The sequence below is a fragment of the Macaca nemestrina genome, chromosome X, assembly GCF_043159975.1.
Source record: "Macaca nemestrina isolate mMacNem1 chromosome X, mMacNem.hap1, whole genome shotgun sequence".
NCBI lineage: Eukaryota > Metazoa > Chordata > Mammalia > Primates > Cercopithecidae > Macaca > Macaca nemestrina.
This window is the reverse complement of record NC_092145.1, coordinates 151,445,429-151,454,704: the sequence shown is the minus strand read 5'-3', so window position 1 is coordinate 151,454,704 and position 9,276 is coordinate 151,445,429.

Here is a 9,276-nt window from a genome sequence, read left to right as displayed (position 1 = left end):
CCCAAACACACACCCTCATTTCTACTATTTATCACTCACAACTTTTATGAGAGTTAAGAGTTTCTCCTAAGACTCAAGGATCATTTCTATAGTTTATTACTAGAGAAGTTTCTCTGGATGTGTAGAGCACCATAAAATGGAAGGAAAAAGAAAAAAGAATAAAAACTTGAAAAAAAAAAAAAAAAAAAGGGCTTGTCTCCTAAGAGATTATAAGTTTCTAGAAGATAAGGCTGTGTCTTTTATTTTTTCCCCCACAAATCCATAAAATGTACTCAGTGAATGTTTGTTTGATCAGAATTAAATTTATATTACTAAAAGGGTTTTTGTTTTCAGCTTGTTTATTTTTGCTAGAGGAGCCACTAAGTTGCTATTTTAAGAATAGCTTTGAATCATTACTTAGGAAGTCAGAATTGTGTTAAATGAAGTAGTACCTAAAAACTTCCAGATCCATTAGAAATTATAACTAATGCAATTTGAAAAGAGTTGGATCATTCATTTTATACAAGTCTCTATTTTCAATGACTTTAGTATAAATGAACCCTAACAAAAATGTTTACCTATTTTTTTATTAACTTATCCAATGGCGTTTCCCCTCTAAAATATTTTACATGGCAAATAAAATATACAACTTTGGGCCGGGCACTGTGGCTCATGCCTGTAATCCCAGCACTTTGAGAGGCCGAGGCGGGCGGATCACCCGAGGTCAGGAGTTCGAGACCAGCCTGGCCAACATGGGGAAACCCTGTCTCTACTAAAAATACAAAAAAATTAGCTAGGCATGATGGCGGGCACCTGTAATCCCAACTACTCGGAGGGCTGAAGCAGAAGAATCGCTTAAACTCAGGAGGCAGAGGTTTCAGTGAGCTGAGATTGCGCCATTGCATTCTAGCCTGGGTAACAAGACCGAAATTCCATCTCAAAAAACCAAAAAACAAAAAGCAAAACAAAACAAAAAAAACCTTTATGCTTGTAACTACATTTCTGTCATATTTATATAACTTCTGAAATTTGTGCATAGGTTCTGGCAAAATTGTTTTTTTTAATACCAAGTGAACTTATAGTTAAAAGAATAGAAAGTATTTAAACCTGAATGATTTCTGACGTTGTAGCAGAAGGATTTCCCAAAGAAGGAAAAAAAGCCCTTACCTTCTCCTTATCTGCAGTCTCTTTCACAAATACATAATTTAATGAGGATTGTGTAAGTTTACCTTGTATATTTTTTAGCTACATTAGTTTTACATATAATATCTAATGCAATTTGCTCACGCAAGTGGGAAGGTACTATTATTAGTAGTATTCCTTCCTTATTTACAAACAGCTTGGAATTTAGAAGGATGAAGTTGCATAATTTGCTCCATCCACACAGCTACTAAGTGGCAAAGCCAGGTGTCTGGATTCCAACATTCACGGTCTGGTCCAGTGTAAAACATTTAAACTTGGATCCCTTACAAGTCTATAAGTGCTTTATTGAGTATGCTTAAGTAGAAAAATAATTCCTGAAAACTCAGTTCAAAATTAAATCCTTGGAGCTTACACAGTAAAATTCAACATTCACTTTTGTGGGCCAAGAACTCCTGCTTAGGTGCCCTGGAACAGGAACCCCAGTGCCTTGCTGACAAATGGTTCTCACAGAACACAAATGGCCCTTAGTGATGCTAGAACCAATTGTATCACTTGTGTGTATCTTTGTGTGTATCTGAGAAACACAAGGCAGTTCTCCAATCCTGATAGACCAGTCGAGATTCAACCAGAGAACTGGAACCAGTAGAAGATACATGCTAGGAGATTTATTGCAAGGAATTGGCTTATGTCATTGGGTGGGGCTGGGCAGGCAGGCCTGAAGTTTGTAGGGAAGACAGTTAAGAAGGTGGACTGGAACGCTCTTGGGCACTGGCTGTCCACAGGGGGAATTTATTCTTCTTTAGGGAAGCCTCAGTCTTGCTATAGAGGCCTTTCACCTGATTATCCAAGATAATCTTTCCCTCGGCTTAAAGTCAACTGATTATGGACCTTATTTACATCTCAAAACAGCCTGGAAGCAACACTTAGATTAGTGTTTGTAGTGGGTTGGGTTGTGTATCCTTAAAAGGATAAATTCAAGTTCTAACCCCTGGTACCTATGAATGGGGCTTTATTTGTAAATGAGGTCTTTGCGGATGTGATCAACTTGAATCAAGGCTATACTGAATTAAGGGGGGTGGTAAATCTCTTAACTGGACAATGTGTGTCTTTGTTAGAGAAAGAAGAGGGAGATTTGGACACACACACACACACACACACACACACACACACACACACGGAGGGAGAAGGCCATGTGAAGATGGCGGCAGAGATTGGAGTGATGCAGCTACTAAGCAAGGAACACCAAGGACTGCCAGCTGCCATCCGGAGCTGGAGGAGATAGGGAAGGATCCTCCTCCCCTAGAGCCTTCAGAGGGAACATAGCCCTGCCAACACCTTGACTTCAGACTTCTGGCCTTCAGAAATCTGACAGAATAAATTTGCGTTGTTTTAAGCCATCTAGTTTGTGGTTCCCTGTTTGAGCAGCCCTAGAGAATGAAAACGGTATTTGATGGAATAACTGAGGGCTGTGGCCTAGGCAATGGACACATCAAAAGACCATCACCCCTCCATTCCCTTCTCTTCTCCTTTCCCTTTCTTTCCCGTTCCCTTCCATCCCCTTCCCTTCCATCTCCTCCCCTTACATCCCCTCCCCTTCCTTCCATCTCAACCCTCTTCACATCCACTGAGCTCATATTCTGGTTGGGGGAACAGACAATTAAAACTAATGAGCAAGCCAGGTGCAGTGGCTAATGGCTATAATCCCAGCACTTTGGGAGGCTGAGGCAGGAAGATCGCTTGAGGCCTGGAGATCAAAACAAGCCTGGGCAACATGGCAAACCCCATCTTTACAAGAAAAATGCAAAAATTAGCTGGCCATGGTTGCGCTCGTTTGTAAACCCAGCTACACAGGAGGCTGAGGTGGGAAGATGGCTTGAGCCTGGGAGGCCAAGGTCGCAGTGAGCCATGGTCACACCACTGCACTCCAGCCTAGGAGACAGAGCCAGACCCTGTCTCAAGAAACAAAAACAAAAAACTAATGAGCAAATGAACATGAACATGTTAGCCCATGAAAGAAAGACTGGTGAAGAGGGAGGGAGAAGGCACCCATCAGAGCAGAGACCGAAATGCTCCAAGAAGCCTAGGGTCCCTCCTGGAGGAGACGTCCCCACAGAAGCAGCACTGGGTGCAGGTGACAAGAAGAAGCTGCAAACATTCAGGGAACAGCATGAGCATGGTGAGGAGTGGGTGGGCAGGGAAGAAAGAAGAGCAGGGAAAATGGGAGGAGATGGAGTCTTCTACCACTGTTCTTTTGTTGGTTTTATGAGACAGGGTCTTGCTCTGTCACCCAAGCTGGAGTGCAGTGATGCGATCATAACTCACTGCAGCCTTGACCTCCTGGTCTCGAGTGATCCCACCTCAGCTTCCCAAGTAGCTGGGAACAACAGGTGCACCACCACACCCTGATAATTTTTTTTTAATTGTTTTTGTAGAGATGGAGTCTCACTATGTTGCCCAGGATGGTCTTGAACTTCTGGACTCAATAGATCCTCCCACCTCAGCCCCCCAAAGTGCTTGGATTATAGGCATGAGCCACCACACCCAGCTCCTACCACCTGTTGGTTTTTAATTTGCATAGTGACACCTTTTCTCAAAAAAAACGCAATTTTACATGTGTGTACGTATAGAAATTTTGTATGTTTCAAAATAATTATCTATCTATCTATCTTTCTTTCTTTCTTTCTTTTTTTTTTTTTTTTGAGGCGGAGTCTCGCTCTGTCGCCCAGGCTGGAGTGCAGTGGCACGATCTCGGCTCACTGCAAGCTCCGCCTCCCGGGTTCACGCCATTCTCCTGCCTCAGCCTCCCGAGTAGCTGGGACTACAGACGCCCACCACCACGCCCAGCTAAGTTTTTGTATTTTTAGTAGAAACAGGGTTTCACCGTGTTAGCCAAGATGGTCTTGATCTCCTGACCTCGTGATCCGCCCGCCTCGGCCTCCCAAAGTGCTGGGATTACAGGTGTGAGCCACTGTGCCCGGCCTTCAAAATAATTATCTTTCAAATCAGCTGCAGTGGAGCATTCTAATTTTTTAAGCAAACTTGTAAAATGTTAGAATAGTTTTAGTTACAGAAAGATAAGATTGAGAGTTCCTGTGTATAATTCAGTTTCTCCATTGTTAAAGCCTTATGCCGCCATAGTACTTTTGTTACAACTATGAAGCTGATCTTGGTACATAACTAATAACTCAATGCCCAGTTTTTCCATGTATGTCCTTTTTCTGTCCCAGGGCCCCATCCAGGATTGTACACTGCATTAAGTCATTGTGTCACCCTGGGCTCCTCTGGGCTGTGACTGGCTTACCATGCTTCCTTGTCTTTGATGCCCTAGACAGTCTGGAGCAGTGCTGATTGGGTATTTTGTAGAATCTCCTTCATTTTAGGTTTGTATGATGCCTTCTAGTGATTGGACTGGGGTTATGGATGTTTGGACATTCTTAGGTTTTTATTTACAACATTTCATTGCATACCTAATGTTTCAACAAACATTAATTTATCTTAAAAATAGAATCACGTATTTAATGCAGTTATTGTAATGTCTATCTTTGTCCCCTTTACACAAAAATACATAAAACCAGGAGAGAGGCAGCCACCATTTCATATTCTTAGCTCATACGTGAAACCTTTCCATTTTAAACTTCTGGGAAGAACTTTAACATTAAAAATTCAAACCACTTTGAAATTATGTAGTCAACTGAAAAAGTTTATTTTAGTCATCTAAAGGGACCTGTGCAAAGGAAAAACTACCCTTTTAGAAGCATACTTTTTTTTTTTTTTTTTGAGACGGCGTTTCGCTCTTGTTGCCCAGGCTGGAGTGCAATGGCACGAACTCGGCTCACCTCAACCTCCGTCTCCCGGATTCAAGTGATTTTCTCTCCTGCCTCAGCCTCCCGAGTAGCTGGGATTACGGGCATGCACCACCACGCCTGGCTCATTTTGTATTTTTAGTAGAGATGGGGTTTCTCCATGTTGGTCAGGCTGGTCTCAAACTCCTGATCTCAAGTGATCTGCCCGTGTTGGCCTCCCAAAGTGTTGGGATTACAGGCGTGAGCCACCGTGCCCGGCCAGAAGCATACTTATTTTTCTCCCATTCCAGAAAACATTCCTTGCCTGACGCCCTGACCATTGCTGAAACCATTCCTCGAAACATCTCTACCTGCAGGTGTCAACCTGCCCAACACCCACGCAGTTGGATAGCTGTGTGCTGCTGCAGCCTTTTGTGAGTGGGGGGAGTTTTCTTTTAAATAGTTATCTCTGGCCGGGCGTGGTGGCTCATGCTTGTTATCACACATTGGGAGCACATTGGGAGGCCGAGGTGGGTGGATCACTTGAGGTCAGGAGTTCGAGACCAACCTGGCCAACACGGTGAAACTCCATCTCTACTGAAAATACAAAAATTAGCCAGGCATGGTGGCGCATGCCTGTAATCCCAGCTACCTGGGAAGCTGAGGCGCAAGAATCGCTTGAACCTGGAAGATGGTGGTTGCAGTGAGCCGAGATTGCGTCACTGTACCCCAGCCTGGGCGACAGAGCGAGACTCCATCTCAAATAAATAAATAAATAAATAAACAAATAAATAAATAGTTATCTCTAAAAATGTGATCAATTCTCACCATTATATCAGAAGTATACTAAAATGTTCTTTCCTTTCCCTCCCTCCCCTCAGGGACATTTCAAGATCTCTACAAGACCTGTATCTGGACTTATCAAATGGCTGTGCTCTAGTGAAAATAACAAGCCAGAAAGCCTTCCTTACACAGGTACTGGGGAAAAGGTTGGGCTCTAATTCCATGTAGCTTTACTGTGCCTTTCTCAAATTTGCTAAAATTAATGCTTTTAGAGTACAGTTGGCCCTCTGTATCCACGGCTTCCACATGTGTGAATTCAGCCAACTTCAAATCAAAAATATTTGGAAAACAAAATGGATGGTTGCATCTGCACTGAGAATGTACAGACTTTTATTCTTATTATTATTCCCTAAACAATACACTATAACAACTATTTGCACAACGCTTACACTGTATTAGGTATTATAACTAATCTGGAGATTATCTAAATTATACAAGAGGCTGAATGAGGTGGCTCATGCTGTCATCCCAGCACTTTAGGGGAGGCCGAGGCAGGAGGATCACTTGAGGCCAAGAGTTTGAGACCAGCCTGGGAAACATAGCAAGACCCTGTTTCTACAAAAAATACAAAAATTAGCTTGAGTGTGGTGGCGCATACCTGTAGTCCCAACTACTCAGGAGGCTGAGGTGGGAGGATGGCTTGAGCCAGGAGTTCAAGGCTACAGTGACCTATGATTGCAACACTGTACTTCAACCTGGGCAATGGAGCAACACCCTGTCTATCAATATAATATGTCAACATGGCCGGGCACGGTGGCTCACGCCTGTAATCCCAGCACTTTGGGAGGCCTAGGCAGGCAGATCACGAGGTCAGGAGATCGAGACCATCCTGGCTAACACGGTGAAACCCCCCATCTCCACTAAAAATACAAAACTTAGCTGGGCGTGGTGGCATGCACCTGTAATCCCAGCTACCCAGGAGGTTGAGGAAGGAGAATCGCTGGAACCCGGGAGGCAGAAGCTGTAGTGAACTGAGATTGCGCCACTGCACTCCAGCCTGGGTGACAGAGCAAGACTCCGTCTCAAAAAAAAAACAAAAAACATTAATTAACTAAATAAAATAAAAATAAATTATACAGGAAGATGTGCATAGGTTATATGCAAATACTGTGCCATTTTATATCAGGGATGAGCATCCATGGATTTTCGTATCTATAGAGGGTTCTGCAACCAATCCCCTGTGGATACTGAGTGACGACTATACACTTCTATGAGTTTTGACTAACATTGACAGTTGTGCAACCAGCACTGCCATCAAGATACAGAACAGCTCAGTCCCTCAAAAATATTCCCCCATGACCCTTTGTAGTCAACCTTTTCCCCAACCTACTCTCAATCCCAACAATGGAGGATCTTTCTGTCCCAGTAGTTTTGCCTGTTCCAGAATGCCATACAAAACCATGGAATATGGCTGAGTGTAGTGGCGCACATCTGTAATCCCAGCACTTTGGGAGGCTGAGGAGGAAGGATTGCTTGATCTCAGGAGTTCAAGACCAGCTTTGGCAAGATAGCAAGACTCTGTCTCTACAAAACAGAAATGAAACACAAAACCATGGAAGATGTCACCTTTGAATCTGAATTCCTTCACTCAGCCATTTACATTTGAGATTCATCCATGCTGTTGCACAGATCAATAGCTTCCTCCTTTTCAGTGTTCGTGAGTGAACACTGAAAAGTGTATATCCATATAAGGGGATATATCCATATCCATATCCATGTCCCCTTGTATGGATATACTGCAGTTTATTTATCCCTTCACCGGTTGAAGGACACCTGGATCGTTTCCAGGTTTTGGCAAATGTGAGTAAAGATTTCTGCATATGGTTTTTGCAGGAAGTCAAACTTTCACTTCTCTTGGGTGTACATGTAGGAGAGGGATTGTCAGGGTATATTATACATGATGTATGTCCCATCTTATCAAGTGGCTGCTGATTTTGTAAAAGTAATAACATCAAAGAGGCCACTCCTATTGAGTTTCACTTGTGCTTTTCTTAAAGAAATTTATTTTTTTTTTTTTGAGATGGAGTCTCCCTCTGTCACCCAGGCTGGAGTGCGGTGGCGTGATCTCAGCTCACTGCAATCTCTGCCTCCCGGGTTCAAGCGATTCTTCTGCCTCAGCCTCCCAAGTAGCTGGGACTACAGGCATGTGCCACCATGCCCAGCTGATTTTTTGTATTTTTTGTAGAGACAGGGTTTCACCATGTTGGCCGGGCTGGTCTTGAATTCCTGACCTCAGGTGATCCACCTGCCTCGGGGATTTTCTTTGTCAATGTGGTGTGGAGCTTGACTGTGTGGGAGATAATTTTTGTGAAGAAACTGTCTATAAAATCCTCCTGTCTCCCACACTCGTTCTCTACAGCCAGTGTTAAAAGTTAAGCATGAAATGCAGAAGTGTGGTTGGGCGTGGTGGCTCCTGCCTGTAATCCCAGCACTTTGGGAGGCCGAGGTAGGCGGATCACAAGGTCAGGAGTTCGAGACCAACCTGACCAACATGATGAATCCCCGTCTCTACTAAAAATACAAAAATTAGCCAGATGTGGTGGTGTGCGCCCATAATCCCAGCTACTCGGGAGGCTGAAACAGGAGAATCACTTGAACCCGGGAGGCGGAGGTTGCAGTGAGCCGAGATTGTGCCGCTACACTCCAGCCTGGGTGACAGAGACTCTGTCTCAAAAAAAAATAAAATAAAATAAAAAATAAAAAAAAGAAAGAAAAAAAGAAATGCAGAAGTGGAAACAAATGGTGGGGGCAGGGGGGAAGTACATAACTTCTTTTTTTTTTTTTTTTTTTTTTTTTTTTTTTTTTTTTTTGAGACGGAGTCTCACGCTGTTGCCCAGGCTGGAGTGCAGTGGCGCGATCTCGGCTCACTGCAAGCTCCGCCTCCCGGGTTCCCGCCATTCTCCTGCCTCAGCCTCCTGAGTAGCTGGGACTACAGGCGCCCGCCACCGCGCCCGGCTAATTTTTTGTATTTTTAGTAGAGACGGGGTTTCACTGTGGTCTCGATCTCCTGACCTTGTAATCCGCCCGCCTCGGCCTCCCAAAGTGCTGGGATTACAGGCTTGAGCCACCGCGCCCGGCCTGGAAGTACATAACTTCTTTCTTTTCTTTTTTTTTTTTGAGATCGAGTCCGTTCTGTTGCCCAGGCTGGAGTGTAGTGGCACAATCTCTGCTCACTGCACTCACTGCAACCTCCGCCTCCCGGGTTCAAGCGATTCTCTTGTCTCAACCTCCCGAGTAGCTGGGATTACAGCTGCCTGCCACCACACCTGGCTAATTTTTGTATTTTTAGTAGAGACAGGGTTTCACCATGTTGGCCAGGCTGTTCTTGAACTCCTGACCTCAAGTGATCCGCCTGCCTCGGCCTCCCAAAGTGCTGGGATTACAGGCCCATAACTTCTTTGAAGGAAATAGGTTACCAAAAGAAAGGGGGGAAGGGGAGGAAATCCTTGAAAAGGATAGTATCTCTTATTTTGTAGCTACAACAGCTGAGTGTTATTTGGGTGAAATTGCAACTCTTGCCTGCCATGTG